This window comes from Acinonyx jubatus, chromosome B4 (genome assembly GCF_027475565.1).
Source record: "Acinonyx jubatus isolate Ajub_Pintada_27869175 chromosome B4, VMU_Ajub_asm_v1.0, whole genome shotgun sequence".
Lineage (NCBI taxonomy): Eukaryota > Metazoa > Chordata > Mammalia > Carnivora > Felidae > Acinonyx > Acinonyx jubatus.
This window is the reverse complement of record NC_069387.1, coordinates 46,764,372-46,784,282: the sequence shown is the minus strand read 5'-3', so window position 1 is coordinate 46,784,282 and position 19,911 is coordinate 46,764,372. Positions and strand designations below refer to the sequence as shown.

The 19,911-nt window shown below is 40.9% G+C and overlaps 1 protein-coding gene across 1 annotated transcript in view; it reads left to right on the top strand.

The window, feature by feature from the left end:
* Positions 1–17,724: 17,724 nt before the first annotated feature.
* The window catches only part of GRIN2B (glutamate ionotropic receptor NMDA type subunit 2B), a 421,692-nt gene continuing 419,505 nt past the window's right edge, over positions 17,725–19,911 (top strand). The window contains exons 1-3 of the mRNA XM_027035607.2: positions 17,725–17,832; positions 18,168–18,404; positions 19,392–19,819. The gene's annotated coding sequence lies outside the window, so the exon portion shown is untranslated. The remainder of the gene's footprint in view (positions 17,833–18,167; positions 18,405–19,391; positions 19,820–19,911) is intronic.

Genomic DNA, 19,911 nt, shown 5'->3' with positions numbered 1-19,911 from the left:
TGGATACAATTTTAAATTACATCTTTATAAAAAAAATTGAGCCTCAAGTCACCAATTGAAGAGTAAAATAGGAGTTGAAGTTTAGAGAAAATATTATAGAAAGATTTTGCTGCAAATTCTTAGAATACTCAGGACACATAACTCCACGAAGGAGGAGAGTAGCCCTCTGTGGCGTTCCTTCTTCAACATAAACAGGGAAACCATCCTCAAATACAATAGGGACAGTGGGGAAAAAAAGTTAGGGAGGGAGGGAGGCAAACCATAAAAGACTCTTAAAAACTGAGAATAAACTGAGGGTTGATGGGGGGTGAGGGAAGGGGAAAGTGGGTGATGGGCATTGAGGAGGGTACCTGTTGGGATGAGCACACTGGGTGTTGTATGGAAACCAATTTGACAATAAATTTCATATTAAAAAATACAATAGGGACAGGAGAATCCAGAGGGGGAGTGAGCAGAGAGAACATCACTCTCAGGGTCAGCCAGCTTTTCCTGAAATTTTTTCTCTCTCAGATCCTATGTACCACCTGCCTTGTTAAAACGAGCACAAGAAAAAAAAGGCAAAATGGCAAGAATAAAGAAAACCCTAGAAAATATAGACTAAGCTTCTATTATGTGTCGTTCTGTGGTGTGTTCAGAGACAAATGATCTGAAAGGTGCCTCTGAATATGCAAAATATGAATGTTTATTTTAAGCACAAGAAAAATTTTATCATATTCTGGTCCTTGAATGATATAGTTCTTTGCATATGTTTTATTTAAGAAAATAAATAGGAAGATGGAAAACTATTTAAGTGGAGAAGGCAGAAGTGAAGTCTTAGAAGTGTTCTTAGAATAAAATTTGAGGAGGGTAAAGGCCATTTTGCTTTGCAGAAATTAACGATATCTTAAGAGAAAAATTTTATGTGTGTAACTAGCAATACATTTTGGAGGCCTGATCATGTAAGTACAAAGAAGTTGACAAAGGGCACCTGGGTGGCTCAGTTAGTTGAGGCTTTGACTCTTTATTTTGGCTCAGGTAGTGATCCCAGGGTTGTGGGATGGAGCCCCGTGTTGGGACCTGTGCTAAGTGTGGAGCCTGCTTAAGATTCTCTCCCTCCCTCGACCCCACTTGTGTGTGCTCTCTCACATGTTCTTTCTCCCTCTTTCTGTCTCCAAAAAAAAAAAGTTGACAAAACACTCAACCAATTTTTAAAGATTTTATTTTTATTTTACTTTTATTTTTATTCTTTAGTCCTTGCAGGCTTAAACTGTGATCTAAAGACCCATTGATTTTTCTTTGCAATTAGTAGAATTTTTGTGTTGTGTGATTTGGACATATATATCACCATGATATAGTCAATGCATTTTCAGTATCTATAACATATTAAATGACCACAACATGTAGCTCACACACACACACAAACACACATGAACACATAAAGCTCAATGTGTTCATAAACACATCCACTATTGAGTTAGTAAAGATCATTATAATTTATGTAACATTTCATAAGCTTCCACTCCAAAACATATAGGGATTGGATTAGAGACTATAACTCTATTCCTAAAATGAGAGCACAGAAAAACTTGGGATGCAATCATCAACTGCATTCCTGTTTCCATTTAGTCATATAAGATCTGTGTTATCAACTATAGGGCTGAGAACATGTAAGGGTGTGAGTGATATAGTATAATTCATCATGATTGTAGAATCAACAATCCAAGTCTTTATCTGCCCTCTGGTAGGATTTTGCAAGTAACACACATCCTACAAAAGCTGGTGCCACGCTAAGTGGTTTAGACTTTGTCCTGTAGAGGATGAGCTAAAGAATTTTAAAGTGGGAGGTGCCTTGATCAATGTATGTTCCTAAAAGATCCCTCTGGGATGGTGTGCTAGATGGATGAGAGGGAGTTGAGTCTGGAAGCTGGAAGAACACTCAAGAGTCCATTGCAAGCAATTGGAAAGCTTGGAATGAAATAATGAGGACAAGGAAGCAAAGGATGCTTCAAGAGCATTCAAGAGGCAATTACAAGGAAGACTGAATTAGTCTGAGAGGTGTGAGAGGGACAAGTCAGATTCATTCTCAAAGTTTTGGCTTGGCCAACTGGGGGAATGTTGATATTACCCACAGTATACGGAATATAGTGGAGAAGCAGGTTTGGCGAGGGAAGAAAGACTCTGGATAAGTGTGGGACATGTTGAGTGTTCAGTGCCTGAATGAAAACAATCTAGTTGCAGTCCCCAGAACGTTCAAAAATGTGGATCTCAAGTCCAGAAGAAAGGTTTGGTCTAGCATATAGATTTGGAAATCGTACAGTTGGTGTTTGAAATCATGGCTGTAGAGAAGCTCAGTAGGAAATAAATTCTTGCAAAGGTGATAGTATCACTTCAGTGAACTTCCTAATGCAGTGTTTTTTCCATAATAAAAATGAAGCTTCAGAAAGCCCAGAGGATTTCTCAAGGTGAAGCTTTTGTTTCTTTAACTTGAGAGTGGTGGATAACTAATGTCAGAAAAAAGCAAGATAGTTAATATTGTTGCAAAAAAGGAACAGGTGGCCCTTTCCTCAACAGTGCTCAGTTATTATGAATGTTAATTTATCTCTGTTTCTGCTGAGATCCTGGCCTACATGCTCTGGAATGGCTTCTGAAAGTATGGCCCACTCATGTATTCTTGGAATAATAGTGTGGATTTAGGCTGCTATGTGGTACTGTAAACATATGATGTGCTTTGTGAACAGCTACTGTAGACAGGCCTTTCCTACATTACATTTGTCAACTTCATAAAAGCATAAACCCTGGCTGTGTATCAGGTCCAACCTTACTCAATATCTATAATACTGGTCTGCCTGGGTAATTCATGAAGTCAAAATTAAGCCCCATTGGAAGGACATAAAAGGAAAATAAAGACACACTGGAAGGAAAGTTGGAATTGGTCAAAATTTTGGCACTGGATCAAGACTAACTTAGGCCAATGTGAATCAGTTTCTTGGGAGTTTAGAGTATGGCAGTTAGGAATTTCTGTGTTTCTGTGATAGAAATTTTTTTAATAGTTTTAAAAGAAAAATCTTCAAAATTAAGATTTTATGCTAGGGGAAATCTATAAAATAAGTGTGATGGATATAGTCTGAATATACAAATGTAAAGAGAATAATTATAGATACAGAAAGCTAATATTTCTTCTCCACAGAAAGGCTGGCCAAAGAGGAGCAAACCATTTACACACAAGAAAGAATGACCAATAAATCAATAAGCTTGATCATAGCTATAGATAAATACATTAAAGTCCATAGGATATGATCCTTCTTTTTTTATTTTTAATTTTTCAAATGTTTATTTATTTATTTTGAGAGAGACTGTATAAGCAGGGGAGGGGCAGAAAGAGAAAGGGAGAGAGAACCCCAAGCAGGCCAGTGCAGAGCCCCATGCCGGGCTCCAACTCATGAACCGTGAGATCATGACCTGAGCTGAAACCAACAGTCATATACTTAACTGACTGAGCCACCCAGGCACCCTGGAGATGATCCTTCTTATATGTTATATAAACAAATATAAATAAAATAATATATACCAAGTTTTCAGGGCAGTAGAGGAAGAAGTACAAGTAAGATTTTGCAAACTCATAAAATATTCCTAGAAAAAATTGGAAATGAAAGCAATAAATATGATAATACTCAATGATCAATAATCTCACTTTTGGGGATGCAGCCCCAGTAAATATTTCTAAGAGAAAAAAAGGTATTTTTTTTTACCCAGATGTTTATAGCAAATTACTCATCATATTGAAAAAATTGGACACACAATTTAAGAGATGGATTAGCAAATTATAACCCTTAGCCTGATATATGAGTGACCTTTGTAGATACCTTGGAAATTACATAAAAAGTAGATTTAAATAAATAGACTACAAAAGTAACATCACATATTTACAATTACATAAAATTTAAATGCAGACATATACACCTGTAAAAGTTTGAAAAAAATGACATAAGTAGCTAGTGTCTTTGAATTAAGGTATAGGTTAAAGAGTTCTTTAAATAAAAAATTAAGTAAGGATACTAATGCAGAAGAAAATAGTTTTGAATCTTTATTAGTTGTTTTAAATTTAAGTTCCTTTCAAATTAAATGGGATCGTCAATCATTTTTCGGGGCCAGCGGGCAAGATAAGACATAAAAATGCATGTTCTGCCTAACTAAATTCTGAGAGTCTTAGTGTCAAGGGTAAATGTACATTCTTAAAAAAACTCAGAAAATCTATACTGTGATAGCATGCATCTTTGGAAGGCCTTAATTAAGCCAACCTATTGTTCCTTATGCAATCATGGTACTTAATTGTTCTCCCCTGTTCTTCCTTTAGATGTTGACATTATTCGATAGTTGTTAGGCTTTTAGTTCTAACATTTATCATGCCATCAAATGTGATTTCAAAGTACGGAAAAACCTTATTAATTTTGACCTTATTAAGTTGAAACTTGTGATAACTTAGGCAAGATGTGTTTTAGCTCTTCATGCATTAACATCATACTGACTAGTTTTACTAGCTCAGGCAAACTCTCCTGTGGCAAGATTTCTGAGGGACAACAGAGAGGTTCTGAAAACCACTCTTCTCCAATCTTCCTTGTTTCTTGTCTATCCACATGAACTGTCCTGTCTGAAATTTACCCATAAAAAAGGTAAGGATTTGCTATCGGCCAACACAAAAATATCTCTGGGGGAAGAAGCTCTTTAAACCAGAGGTCATAGTCTAGATAATGCCAAGAAGTTGTATTTTATTTGATCCCTACCAGTATTTGTGTTTCCCCCCAGAATTTGAAAGCCTTTTGATAGAACATATACCTTTCAATTCACCATAGCTCCCACCATCCTTACCCCTGGCTACTTTGTGCATTTGAATCACTACTTTAACTGTTAAGATGCTCTCAGAAATGGGGCAACTGGGTGGCTCAGTTGGTTGAGCATCTTGATTTCGGTGTAGGTCATGATCCCAGGGGCATGGGATTGAACCTCACCATGTAGGGCCCTGTGCTGAATGCGGAGCCTGCTTGGGATTTTCTCTTTCTCTCCATCTGTCCCTCTTTCCCGCTCATGCTCTCTTTCTCTCTCAAAAATGAATATGCAAACATTTAGGGGGGAAAAAAAAGAAGAGAAAAGATAGTTTCTAAAAACCATTTCAGGGGCATCTGAGTGGCTCCATTGGTTGAGTGTCTGGCTCTTGATTTGGGCTCAGGTCATGATCTCACGGTTTGTGAGATCAAGCCCTTTGTCAGGCTCTGCCCTGACAGCATGAAGCCTGCTTGTGATTCTGTCTCCCTCTCTCTCTGTCCCACCCCTGTTCTCTCTCTCTCTCTCTCTTTCTCTCAAAATAAATAAATAAGCATTAAAAAAAACATTTCAAAACATTCCACATTTCTTTCTTCAATGATCTCTAGAACAAGTATTTCCCATCAGAAGTGCTCACTGCCACGTTTTTCTGCTGCTTTGCTTATATCTATTAACATTTCATGGACACAGCCAGGATTCTTCATTCAACTGTAATTGCTTGAGGGCAGGGATAGGCAGTTAAGTCATTTTGTATCTTTCACAGTGCCTTGTAGAATGCCTTCAGTCTAGAAGCTCCAAGACTATTGAATGACTGGCTAATAGATAACTGAGGGTAAATAAAGAGCCTAACATCAGATAGAATGATACAATTAGCGTTGTACTTTAAAGTGTGCAAAGCATATGGATTATGTCATTTGATCTTTTCCATCTCTTTGGACAGGAGTGGGAGTGGTAACAAGGAACAGAGCATGAACATCCTGGATTCTGAGAAGGGGGTTAGAGATTAGGATCTATAGGTATATTATACGCTGTCTAAGTATGTTTCAAAATAGTGCTTTCACCTTGAATTTGAATTTTAAGACCCAAATGTCTAATGACTGCCATGCTACAAGAAGCTGTATAGTTGAGGAAGTAGATATCAATGCTGTGCAACAATATTTATAGCTCTGCTCACTCTAGATAGAATTGCTCTAGATAAAATTGTCCCTGCCCCGATGAAATTGGGCTTAGCCATGGGACTAGTTCTGACTGGTGGGATGTAGGCAGGCGTGAGATGGATCTCTTTTTTTTAGGACAAAACATTTAACTGCCAGTTCAAGAAACATAATTCCTCTCTTTCCTTATGGCTGATATCTTGGTAGTACATTTTGCCATGCAAGTGACCTAAGACTGAGGCAACAGAGAGTGTTTTCTTGACACACAGAGAACTAGGTCTTGAAGGCTGGCTGGAATCTGCAGGATTTTGAAAGTGCAAGAAGTAATCTTTTGTTGTGTTAAGCGTCTGTTGTTTGGGGACTCTTCACGGCAGCATGACCTTGACTATCCTGACTAACACAGTTTTTAGGACTGGGGTCTGGCATGTTGGAAGAACCATCACGGACTGATTCAAGAGTGCAGTTGTTAAGAATGCGGCACGAGAGCCAGATTGTCTGGTTTATATACAAGCATCGTTGCTAGTTTTTTAACTTCTCAATTCCTCAGATTTCCTATCAATAACATGGGATTATAACACCTACTTCATAGGGGGATTATAACACCTACTTCATAGGGCTGTTGTGTGGATCAGTGAATTACTGAATGCAAAGCACTAAGAACAGTGCTCAGTGAGCGTTATTGTTAATATTATCATCGATCAGAAAGCTTCCTAAGATGATAATTAAACTCTAATGTCTGGTTTCTTACCATCAAATCTGCTTTTCCTCTGTCTCCTGTCTTATGGCATCACAACACTTCAGTCAGTCATGCTCAAAAATGTGGGATCTTCTTATCGTGCCCTGTCACCAGACATATTCAGCCAATTGCTATATCCTGACAGTTTTATTTTGGCAATATAAATAAATAAACAAACAAACAAATAAATAAATGCAACTGTATAATCTAAAATCTATCCCTTCTTCTCTTTTCTCATTGCCACTGTCATAATTCATAACCACTGCAATAGCTTCCTGATTTGCTGCCTGTATCCAGTATTTGGGAGGCAGAATGATCATAGTAGAAAGAGGATAATATGATCTTCTTGTCATGCAACCTGACCTTGAACCCCAACTCTATCTCTTGCCAGCTGAGGGATTTGGGGAAAGTTACTTAATCTCATTATGTCTTTTTCTTCATCTGTATGAAAGGACACCAATAATTACTTCATAGGATTATTGAGAGATTATATGAGATAATTAAGGTAAAGCACTCAGTACATCCTAGGGAATCAATCATTTGTAATTTGATTCCTTTTTCTCCATTGCATTTAGCCCAAATTGTTGCTAACATTATTTTCCAAAAGTCTAGGCCCCATGAAATTATTCTCTTCCTTAGAACCATGGAGGGCAAAATAAAATGCAGATTCCTTCATACGGAATTCAATAGGCTCCAGGACCTGCCTTCATCCTTTCACTACATTCCTCTTTGGCTTTGTATTCCATCACTTGCTGTTACTTGAATATGCCTCTGAGATTCTGCCTGTGCTTTCCCTTCAACCTAGAATGGTCTAATTCCTTGGTGATTATAGTTCATAATACTGTTTTGTATCCCTGAAAGTTGCTAAGAGAGATCTTAAAAGTTCTCATCACAAGAGAAAGATCGTAACTATGTGTGGTGATGGATGTCAGCTAGACTTATTGTGGTGACCGTTTTGCAAGGTACACAAATATCAAATCATGCTATACACTTGAAAATAATGTAATATTATGTGTCAGTTACAGCTGAACAAACAGGTCTGCTCCTTCTAAGTTCAGAACTAATACCACATCCTCTGGGGTGCAAGATTTCCTCCATCCCTCTGCGTGTCGGTTAGTTATTGCCATAAAATTGCTTCACCATGTACCACATTAAAACTCAGTGGCTTAAAACGTTAAGCACTTGTTCTCACAGACCTAGGGGTTGGCTGAAGATTGTTTGAAGTAGGCTGGGCTCAGTTAGGGTGTCTAATTTTGTTCTGCCTGTCTCTTCTTTCCTACTAAGACAAACATGTTAGCCTAGACATGCTTTTCTCATGGCAACGGCAGAGGTTTGAGAGCTCAAGCAGAAATACGCAGGCTTCTTGAGACCTACTCATGGAACTGACACACCATCAATTTTGCCTCATTCTGTTGGCTAAAGAAAGTCACACTGCCAAACTCAAAGTCAAGATGTAGGCAAGGATGGCCCTCTCATTGTGGGAGGGGACTGCAGAGTTTCATGGCAAAGGTGTGGTTATAGGAAGAGATGAAGAATTGGGGCCACTAAAGCAATCTTCCACATTCTATTGGAAAGAATGGATCTTACTTCTGGGGTCTCAGTATCTTACTTCTATCTCTATTATTGGAGTTAAATAGTTCTGCATTTATTGTTTCATTACATAAATACTCTTTTCCTTTCTTTAGACTAAACTTCTAGAAGGCGGAGATGTGTTTTACTTATTCTATTTTTCCAGCAGGACTTAGCACTCTGCTTTACACATAGACAGTGTTTGGTTAATGTTTTTTTGAATCAGTATTTTAAAATTTGGAGTACACTACCTAACTAGCTTTGAAATACGCTTTACCATTTTGTAAAAAGAGATTTGTGAAGTGTTTTTATTCAAAAAAGAAGAAATTCAGATATTGCTCCTAAATTGAGGCTAAACGATTTTTCTCTATGGAGTCACTAAATTATATATGAATCAGTGCTCACAGCAATCCACCAATGGATAAAAGAAAAAATTTTGCAGAGAAGGAAATTTGGAAGGGTTTATGAAATGTATGAGTAAACATGGATGAAGAGGAAGAGGTATTTGGAAGATGTGAGAGTATACATTTTGAAGTTTTAAAAAAGGGCATAATAATCTTTATAGGTTAAGAATAAGCACATTGTATAATTGTGGCTTGCCAAAAATCATCATCAAAAAAGCATTTATCAGTTCTCACTGATGACTGGTTGTTACACTGGAGGTTGGTTGTAAAATGGTGAGCCTCTAATTCTGTTACTCCTTCAGCATTTATTAGCTATGATATTTGTAAAGAAGAGCTTTTATTCCCTGTGCCCCCCACCATTTCCTTTGAGTGTCCCTATGGACTAATGGGGTCTTTTTTATTCAAGGTCTCATAATCAATATGGTCGTTACTCTTTTTCGAGCTAAAATAGTCCCGAATTCTGCCAGTGAGAAATCCTTTCAGCTGGATCTTATGTCCTTTTGACATGTTCCAATTAGTTTTAAAACCACTTCCCTGCTTTCAGGCCAAACAAAATGTTCTGGGACCACCTTGTATTTCTTGGTTTCTTTTACTGGAGAATGGTATTTAGAAACCTGGATTTGGGTGCCTAGTGTGCTCATAGTTACTGGGAAGTCATAGCTTTTAGGTCCTTTTAGTCCTTGCAGTCTTAAGTTATTAATTACAAAGAAGAAAATACACCTTTACAATTGAGATACCCCCAAATCAATGATCACATTTGCCCTAGTCAATAAAGGGACACACTGGCATTATGTACCTCCTGATAATTTAGTGCAAAAGCACCTTGTCAGAAATGTTGATCCTTAATCTATTCATGAGGAATAGAATCAGACAATTCCAGATTATGAAGTATTCTATAAGATAACTGGCCCAATTTCTCCAAAAATGTCAGTGTCATGAAAGACAAAATAAGATGGAGAAACCGTTCTAAACTAAAGGAGACTTAAGAGAAAGGATAACTAAACCTAATAAGGGACATTTATGGGACAACTGTAAACTCTGAATATTGATTTAAGTATAATTATGATATATACTGATTAGAGGATATGAGAGTAGGAAATGTGCACCGATGAAGTACATTATGTGGTGTGTGCTATGTGGTACCTTAGTTTTTGTTTTTATTTGTGAAAGAGACACACACTCTGAGCTTCCATAGTAGGATGTCAACAGACAGTTAAGAGTATCTTAACTGAGGGTGAGTGCCAGAAGTTGGAACAAAAAAAGCTGAATGTGGTGGCCTTTAGGGAGGTGGCGGTGGGAGGTCTGAGGACTGCTGTTGGACAACCCGATTATTTTAAACTTTGCTTACATCACTTTGATAAAACTCAAATCTAAATTTAAACAGAAAATACATCTCAGTTTGCAAACAACATGAAGGGGCTCCTGGGTGGCTCAGTCGGTTGAGCATCTGACCCTTGATTTCGGCTTAGTTCATGATCACATAGTGCAGGGGATCGAGCTCCGCTACCAGCACAGAGCCCATTTGGGATTCTCTCTCTCCCTCTCTCTCTGCCCCCCGCCCCTGTAAATAAACTTAGAGAAACAAAAAATAAAAAATAAGAAATGAGTGCATGTTATGAGGAGATACAGAGGAGAGGGAGTTTGGGATTGGACTGTGAAGGAACCAGAGTGTCAAAGGGGAGTTTGAACTAAACCCCAGCGGTGGGGAGCGTGGGGAGCATTCAAGCAGGGTCACTGTAATGCAGCTCTGACAGAGGTAGAGAAAGTCCTTCTTTGAGTACTTACTGACCTCATTCTTAGGGTCCTCTTAGAAGTTATTCATACATTTATTCATTCAGGCACCACGCTGGGTATTGGGAGTGCTGCAGTGAACAAATGGGCCAGACCCCTGCCCTGGTGGAGCTTACGTTACGTGCTTCTCAGGGTGATTGTGTGGATTTGGAACAACTGAGGAATAACCACTCCTTGCCTCATATTGGCACCTCAGAATTCCGTCAACATGCTAGGGTGTGTGTGTGCATGTGCGTGCACGCTTGCATGCTCTCCAGGGAGATCCAGCTTAACGAGATCCAGCTTAATTCACACAATTTCACATTTATTTTGTGGGACCAGTGTCTCTGCATGTGATCGTCAACAGCCTGCCCAGGTCTCCTACTGGGTCTTCTTTCCCTTATTTAAGGCAGGAGATCCCTGTGCTTTGTCCTTATTTCCTTTCACTGGTCTCTACATAAGGTCTCTTGGCTGCCAATGCGAAGGGTGACAGGGGATGGGGGCAGAGGGACAGTGCGAAGTGGGCAGAAGTCACTATCAATAAAAGCTACTCTGGAGGATAAAAGGACTGTGAAGGGGGCATGAGGAAGGGGTAGTGTGTGCCTGGAGGGTGATGACTCCAGGAATAAAGGGCCCACAAAAGGAGGCAGATTCTAAAATGGAAAAATGATATTGGGGAAATGGATACGTGGCTCACAAAGAAAACACCTTACAAACCTTCGGAGAAAAGGCATGATGTGATGAGAAAGGAGGGACCTTGTGAGAGGAGGGCTACAAAATTTATCTCCATTTTGTTTTACCATTTGCATCATTATCTGACTGCCTCTGGTAAGATGGTTCAGAATGCCTTCAGATAGAGACAGAATCTCTCATCCATATTGTCTGTCGTAAAAGAAATTAGGACACATTTCTCAAGAGCTTGATCAATCTGATAGCGAAACACCAAGGGAGCATCTTCTCTACATCATAACGGTGAAAATAGAGACCATTCCCCCTCCCCCAAATATTTAGGTGGAAAAAAAGAAAAGTAAAACAAAACCGATTCAGGTAGATAAAATCAAGATTCCAGGGGTGCCTGGGTGGCTCAGTCGGTTAAGTGTGCGACTCCTGATTTTCAGTGCAGGTCATGATCTCACAGTTTGTGGGATCGAGCCTGGCATCATGCTCAGTGCAGGGCCTGCTTGGGATTCCCTCTCTCTCTCTCTCTCTCCCTCCCCTGTTCTCTCTCTCTTAAAATAAATAAACTTTAAAAAATCAAGATACTAAAGGATTTCTTTAAAAAAAAAACCATCATCTCTCTCTCTCTCTCTCTCTCTCTTTTAACAGAGAACTTACTATCATATCACAACTTATATCTACTTTCTGGATTCAATGATTCTTCTCCCTGAAAGTCTTATTTATTCCTCTCCTCTTTCTCTCCTTCCTTCTGCCCCCATTGTGTATTTTAGAAAAGAAAAGGGACCATTTAGGGAAGTATTAAAGAAACGTTGCCCTGAGTATCTGATGTGAATGTGTAGAAGTGTACTGTTACGAGGAACACAACAGGCTCAGTGAAAACGCAGTGGATGTTGAAGACTTTTTCAATTGTTGGAGGCCAGGCAGGACTTCAGACAAGGGGGAGGGGATGAAGGTTGTTTAACTATCCCTTTGAAAGCAGAGTGCCCGGGTTGAATAATTAATATCATTATGATAAGAACAAAATAGAGATTCTTTTACAAGAGTAATGATGGTAGAATCAGGATTTTAGTATGCTTGTAAGAGTTATTAAAATTGAATGCTCTGTGTTTCCTGTACACTCCAGGAATCGCAAGCAAAAGAAGATGGATTGGATTCAGCGGAAGGCATTAATATGCATGTTGTCAACTGAGCCTTTAACAAATTATTTTTTCAAAGATAAAATTCGAATATTTTCTCTAGAAACCAGGAATCCTGTTTTACATTAGGTAACGAGCAGAGGCAGACTGACTTTGAAGCTAATGCAGCTTCAGATTCCCAGCCCCTCACTTGGGGCCCTTTCTTCTAAGGCTGTGGTAGAGGCCCTAATAATGTGTCCAAATGTTTTAGTAAAATCTGCAAAAGTAGCATATTTTAATTGCAGTCATTTAAGACTGCTGTCTCTTTCCATTCCAACTTTCTCCGTCTGATTTCCCCTCGCACTGGGTGTCGTTGGAGTGGTGGTGAGCATTTTTGAGATGAAGAGAGGGGAAGGTTGGTGTTGGGAATGATGTAACTTGGGTTTAGTGAGATATATTTATGCGGCTTGCAATCAGTTCCCTATAGAGGTAACTTACTGCCAGCTTTCTCAATGAAGGAATAGCTTCCAGGAAGATTCCTTGTGCCCCCTCCCCCAGCACTGTGACATGGAAGGTCTCACAGGTCGTGTGCTCAGTGGTTCATCCCCTTATTCTAGTTGGAGAAAAAGCTGCCTCCACCCTCCCTGAAATTGTAGCCCACTTTTGTATTTTGTAGTGATTTTTTTCCCTTTCAGATTTGTCTCGCAAATAGAATATTTGACAACTTAGAATTTTCTTTAAAGAATCCAAGTGTAATGCTTCCCATTAGAAAGCTGTTCAAGCTTTGTACCATGAGGACATCAACATTAAGCTTCTAAAATTTTTCCTAGGCTGGGAAGGGAAACCTGAACATAGACTTAAAGATGTTTCTTCAAACATTTAAAACACTTCTTCAAAGAGTTGATAAAGCTTGATGATGCCACTTTATCTGCAGTTTGGAAAGACATTTGGGGACATTTTAATAAAACGAGTGAGAAATTATAGACTGCTGTTTGGAACATATTTGAGGAGTTCTTTCTTTTATTATATACACTTATTTATTGGAAAACTAAGAAAAGTCACATAACAATTAATGCATGTAAAATAAAAAAGACAATTAGCATTGACATCAATAGAAATCAACATGACATTAAGAAGCAAATTGCAACATTTTTTTTCAAGTCATACCAAAACTGTAATTCTTTAAGAAGAAAAGAGAAATTTTGAATAATAACTGAATTGTTATTAATTGTTATCAATTGTTATCAAACTGAATTGTTTGGTAATCCAGTTATAGAAGAGGAGTGAACCAAATGAATACACTGGAAAAAGATTTAAATTCCTAGCAGGTTTGAGACAAAATACTAACATTGATGAAGATAATGCAAAACTTTTAATATATTGCAAACTCGTTAATGAGTGTCATCAACTCAAGGAATATTTAGTATTAATCACTGTTCAAGAAAACTTGAAATTCTTGAAACCTTACAACTTATACATAAAAGAAATAAAGAAATTTGATGAAGGCTTTCGCTAATTTGACAGCAATTCTAAAAACATACATTGCACTACAACCAATAAGAAATTTGTCTAAGTGATTAGTAAATGAAGAACAATTTTTGAGCAACCACTGTACAGGATAGACTGGATTCTTTCTGTTATTTCCATAGAAATGATATTATAAATCATAATATGAAGAGTATGAAGTCAAAAAATATAGAAAAATAAGTATTATAGAACAGGCAGGCAATAACTAATACAATTATTTATTTATTTTAAAGTGTTTATGTATTTATTTTGAGAGAGAATGAGTGAAGGAGGGGCAGAGAGAGAGGGAGAGAGTGAGAATCCCAACCAGCCTCCATGCTGTTAGTGCTGAGCCTGGTGTGGGATTTGATCCCATGAACGCTGAGATTATGACCTAAGCTGTAATCAAGAGTTGGAAGCTCAACTGATTGAGCCACCCAGTCAGTGGGTGGTGCCCCTACAATTGCTATTTAATTAAAAATATTTTGCAGCATTAATAAGTATCAAATAATTTTTTTATTTGTGATTTATTTTCTCATTTTAAGTAAATATTCACTTTCAAAATTTCTACTCTTTTCCTTAAAGAGGAACCCCAACTTGTAAACTTCAGGCCCTACCCTGTGGTACCAGGGCTTGATATGACAGATTTTGTGAGATTAATATACTCCACCCACTTGTTTTTTTTTGTTTTTGGTTGAGCAAGGCATGGGTTTTGCATCTGCTGATGAGGCCAGGGACAAGAGTGTTTGCATCTCTTGGGGTCCTCTCTATTGTTTATTTATTTTGAGAGAGAGAGAGAGAGAGAGAGAGAGAGCGAGCATGAGTGCATGAGTGGGGTAGGAGCAGAGAGAGATTGGGAGAGAGAGAATCCCAAGCAGGATCCTTGTTGTCAGCGCAGCTCAATGTGGGGCTCGAACTCATGAACCGTGAGATCATGACCTGAGCCAAAATCCAGAGTCAGACGCTTAAACAACTGAGCCACCCAGGCGCCCTAGGATCCTCTCTGGTTAAGAGAGCTGGCAGAATACCCGCATCAGTGTCATGAGCGGCCTCAGGCAAGAGCTTTTACTTCAATAAACTATGCTGTGAAATATAATTCAACATCTTGTCTTTTTAGAATATTGCTTTTTGTGCTTCCTGACTAGGAGTTAGGAAATACATATTTGCAATGTTGAGAAAAGGTGTTCCAAATTTATGAATCTGGGTGATTCTTGAAAACAGTTTTATTGCAAGGCTTGTGGTCCTTGGAGGCGAAGGTTGTTCATGAGAAGTGCAGGGAAGTGACAGGGAGTCTAGGAAATAAGGAGAGAGGTCTTCCATTGAATGGACAATAGGCAAAGAACACCATGGTGAAGAGATGCCGCCTTCCACTCAAAAGCTGCATGGTTCCTAGAATTAGCTCTTCCAGAGTTAGCAAAACTACTTGGGAAAGTGGTTTCTAATAGTCATTAAAAAAAAAAAATTACTGAGGCCTTATGTCTGGGATTGTGCCACTGTTAGAGGAGGTCATTGAGAGGATGTGACTGCCAGTTGACCCACAAGCTGGACTGAGCAATTGGAAACTCCTCACCCCCCTTCCCTGTCCTTGGAATGTACATTCTACCCACTGGTTCTCGCGCTAGGAGCCACTTCAAGGATACAGCTTAGAGAGTAATGGGTTGAGACCAGCTGAACTGCGTACATGACTGAACCCCATTATGGCCTCTATATAGACTCTTAAGATTCTGGTGGGCAGCTGTTGAGATCCACTCATCTTGTGGCTGCCCAAGACGAGGTAGGTAAGTTGTCTTGCTTATTAAGACCAATCTGGAGTAGTCTGTCTCTTTCTTCAGTCTTTCCTTGCTCTCTGTGTCCAGGAACCAATTTAGAATTTCACCAGGTGAACTCCTGAGGTTGCTAACCAACAGTCAGGTGCTGGAAACACATGGATAACATTTACGCCGGTCTATCTCCTTAAGTAGTTAAGTAATTGGAAAGGGCAGGAGATTTACATAAGTATACAATTTTAAGTTTAGCTTTGTGAAATGGCCTTTTTATTAGAGGTCAATAATGGTTATTTCATATGGCTGGCAGTTTCATATGACTGATTATCAGTAGTTTCATATGGTTCAACATAAATAGCTTATGGAAGTATTATTTTCCTTTTGGGCCAGTTCTTCAGGACGCAGGACCAGACGACCCTTTTGGTGTGTGTAGTATCTCCAGTGGGTGCATCATACGTGCCAGTACCATACAAATTCCTCTACACATTTCCCAATGCAGGCGGTGGGAGGCAGGGGAATGGTGGTAAGGTGTCATACTTCATTTTAAAAGTCCTGCAGTTGTTACAGAAATCAATTTAGGAATGCTTGGTTGACTGAAAATATCCTCAGATGAGGTGGGACTTGAGCTAGAAACTAAAGGAGAGGGTGGACTTAATTAGGGAGAGGGGGCTCGGAGAGTTCATCCTTCCCTCTGTACTTGCAAAAGTGAACAGACTGGAATGGAATTACTGGGTCCAGAAAGGGAAGAAAAGAAAATAGAAACGAATGACCCAGTTTTGGTGGAAGGGGTTTGGGGTAGGAAGGGGAAGGTGGGCTCTGAGATTTTTTTTTTTTTAACAAGGTTAAAGGTCAACCCTTGAATGAGTTTGGATATTATTCTGAAGGTACTGGCATTCCTAGGAGACTCAAGAAGGGTTTCAGGAGACTCCCATGGGGCCCTTGCTCTCTGGAATCTATGGGGCCCTGGAATCTATGTTCTAACACCTAGACACCTGCACATAGAGGGGCTTGGGGTGGCTGTTGTGTCTCAAGGGGTACAGCACCTCTGGAGTGGTTCTGTAGTTCTCCAAAGAGTTGGAAGATCAACCCTACCCTGTCTTAGAAGAGCAGCAATACCATTACTGAGAGAGAATAATTTCAGTATTTGTGTTTTCATATAATACTTATGTGTTTGTGAGTGCCTTAAAAAATCTCAGATGCAACAATGAAGGAAGCCTAACAGAAACTAGGAACCATGAATTAGTTCAGATATATTATGACTACCTCCTGGTCTATAGGGCCGCGGGACAGAGCTGATGGATTCCTCACAGATCAAAGCCCCAAATGACCAGGTGTTGCCACTTTACACAGGATTATTGCCTGTGTGTTTTATATAGCTGCTTCTCAGGAACGTTGGTGAGAAGCTCATGATATAACCAGTATGAAAACGTTCCATCACTATAATATTCTGGATCTCTGAAGAGACAACGGATCAGGATAAAAATGATGCATACACGATGATATTAATATTAAAAATAAACAATACTACAGGTAGTGAGGAATGCTATTAAAACAGAAAGCAGTTTAAGAGGGAGAGAAATGAATGGATGTTTACCTTTTACAAGAGGGTGGGTTTGTAAATGCCATGCTATCTAGTTTAATTTAAGGATCATTCCCCTATCCCATCATCATCTCAATGTCTTTAAATAGCAGGGTCTATTTTAATTAAAAAAGAAAAATGCCAAACACCTTGAACCTTTGCTAGTCGTCAGCAAAGCACACATACAGTCTGTACTACACAATTTAGACCTTAATTTATTACATTTGCCTTTCTTTGTTTCCCATTGTTTTCCCGTCAGCCTCGTGTGCTCAAAATAGATCTTAAGCTCCTTGAAGGCAAGAACCCGGCTTTAAACTGCGTCCTGCACACGGCCTGCCCGTAGGAAGCCAAGGCTGATTTGTGGAAAAGAGAGCAAGGGTCTTAAATTTCAAACTGCAGCTCCGCCTTTGAGACGCTTTTTGCAGCCGAGTGCGGCCGCCCACCGGGGGCACTGTCTCGCTCCCCACACCCCTTAGCAGCCCTTTCTCATTGCTGTGCCCCACTGCGGCCGGCAGGAGGCGCCACGGACTCGGGTTAAGCCTTTTCCCCCTACCTACCCCACTTCCCCCAGCACGTGACGTGGAAGGCTGCCTCCGCCGGAGTCTTAGCAATAGGAGTGAGGGGGTGCAGGGGTTTGGGGGTGGGGTGGGGTGGGGGGCGTGGAGAAAGAGGACACGCGGGCGCACACACACGGCCTGGGAGCAGAAACATCTTCCCTGGCTTCGTGGGTTTCTCCCCCCACCAGAGCCAGTGTGTGTGAGGTAGGTGTGTATGGGCGGGGGGGGGGGGGGGCACGTTTTTGGGTGTGAGACCCAAATCCAGACCAGGCAACCTGTGCTCTCCCGCCCAGCCCCCGTCCCCGGTGATTAATACCCATTTTTCTTACTCTCCCCCTCCTCCCCCTCCTCCCCTTCCTCTCCCGCTGCCGCGCGGTTGACTTGCACAGCCTGCCCCCGCCCGCTTCCCCTCCCCCGGCTCCGATCATCACCAACTGGAATCTGGGCTCCTGCCTCTCCACCCCCCCTTTTTTTTTTGAGAAAGGAAGGTCCCCCCACCCCTTTTCAAAAACCACTTCCTTCGGCTTCTTCACCTCTAGGAAATCTCGGGGCTTTGCTCCTATCGAAAGTGTTCGTCAGGGTGATTTTTGATGACCACAATCCAGAAGTGCTGGCGTCCGAATGCATTTTCTTTTGCTTGGCCAAGAAGAGTCGTGAACTTCAAAACCCCCGACACGGATTATCAATCCTGCTTTGCAGGGAAGGAAAACCCTCAATCCCCTGCCCCCCGCCACCCCTCTCCGGAGATTCTGCAATCGCTGAGGCGCTCCGAGTCGGTACGTAAATATTCGCTTTGGAGTCTCATGTCTCAGTGTTGGGGTTTGGGGGTGTCAGGAAGATAAAGGGTCGAAGCGGTGAACCGTTAACTAACCTGGTGTTAGGTGAAGCTCTTAAATCCAGCAGAACCCGGCACTTGCTAATTTGGACATGGTTTTAAAAAAAAAAAAAAGATTTTTTTTTTTTTTTTTTTTTTTTTAGGGTGAAGGGGTAGGGCTTTCTCTGGTCTTTGGGGAGGGTTAATCCCCTTACCGAGCAGAGAGGTTGGGCATCGGTGCCCCGGGCCGGAGCCACGCGCCGCGACCATCCGTCCAATCGACACGTTGCAGGTGAAGCCCCGTGCGCTGCACATCAGCGCGGCGGCGGCGTGAGTGTGCGCGGGGGTGAGTGTGAGTGTGCGCGCGGGGGCGCGTGCGCGTCGGGGGCGTGTGTGTGTGTGCGCGCGTGTCAGTGTGCCCCTTCCAAGAAATGCCCAGTGTGCACCCAGTGCACAATCAGAACCCATTCAGCACAATCCTGGGGTGGGAGGAGGCGCTGCTGCTGGAGGCGATGGGGAGAGCGAGACAGACATGTCAGCAGCACTGCAGATGGGGCTGGGGGCCGCACTTGCTGGCGAGTTAAGTGGGGATTGTGTTTCTGCGTGTGAGTGTGAGTGTGTGTTGCTCTGTGGTGCCGCCTCTCCCTCCCTTCCTCCTTCCTTACCACTTCCCTCCTTTGCTCCCTCCCTCCCTCTCTCCTCTTCCATTCAGGTTGGCTTTCCCACCTCTCATCCATGCCTGTCCCAGGAATGGTATAGCCAGACCTTTTCTGAATTATTTATAGACCGGTGCCAGCTGTTTTCAATTCCTCTCGTGTGCACTCTGTGGGAAATGCGGGGTTTCCTCCCCCTTTTCCTTCGAACGAATTGATATCTTTTTCGGGATGCATTTTTCTCACCCTCCGGGGACACTCGAATCAAACCCTGACCGCCTCTTTTTCCCCCTTAGGAAGGGGACGCTTTGGGAATGACCATGCTCCACGGAGGGACAGAGCCGGCCCCCAGCTTCTCTACACAGAGCCTCCTCCACTAAAGCTCCAAAAATCAAAAACCGTAATTGCCAGAAGAAGCATTAAAAAAATAGCCCAGCCACTAACCTCACATGCAAATGGAATAATTACTCTGGATTCTGCATTGTGAGCTGCTCTCCATATCCTGAATTACCTCTGAATTCAGTCTTTTTTCTTTGAATTTGCATCTCTTCAAGACACAAGATTAAAACAAAATTCACGCAAAATTGGATTTTAAATTATCTTCCTTTCATTTATCCTTCGTCTTTCTTATATGGATATGCCAGCGAGAAGAGGAGACTGGACATTCCCAACATGCTCACTCCCTTAATCTGTCCGTCTAGAGGTTTGTCTTCTACAAACCAAGGTAGGGCAAATTCTATTTTATTTTCGTCTCACCTGGGGTAGGGATTCCTTGTTTATCTCTCTCTTCAAATCCCTCAAGTGGAATTTTTGGAA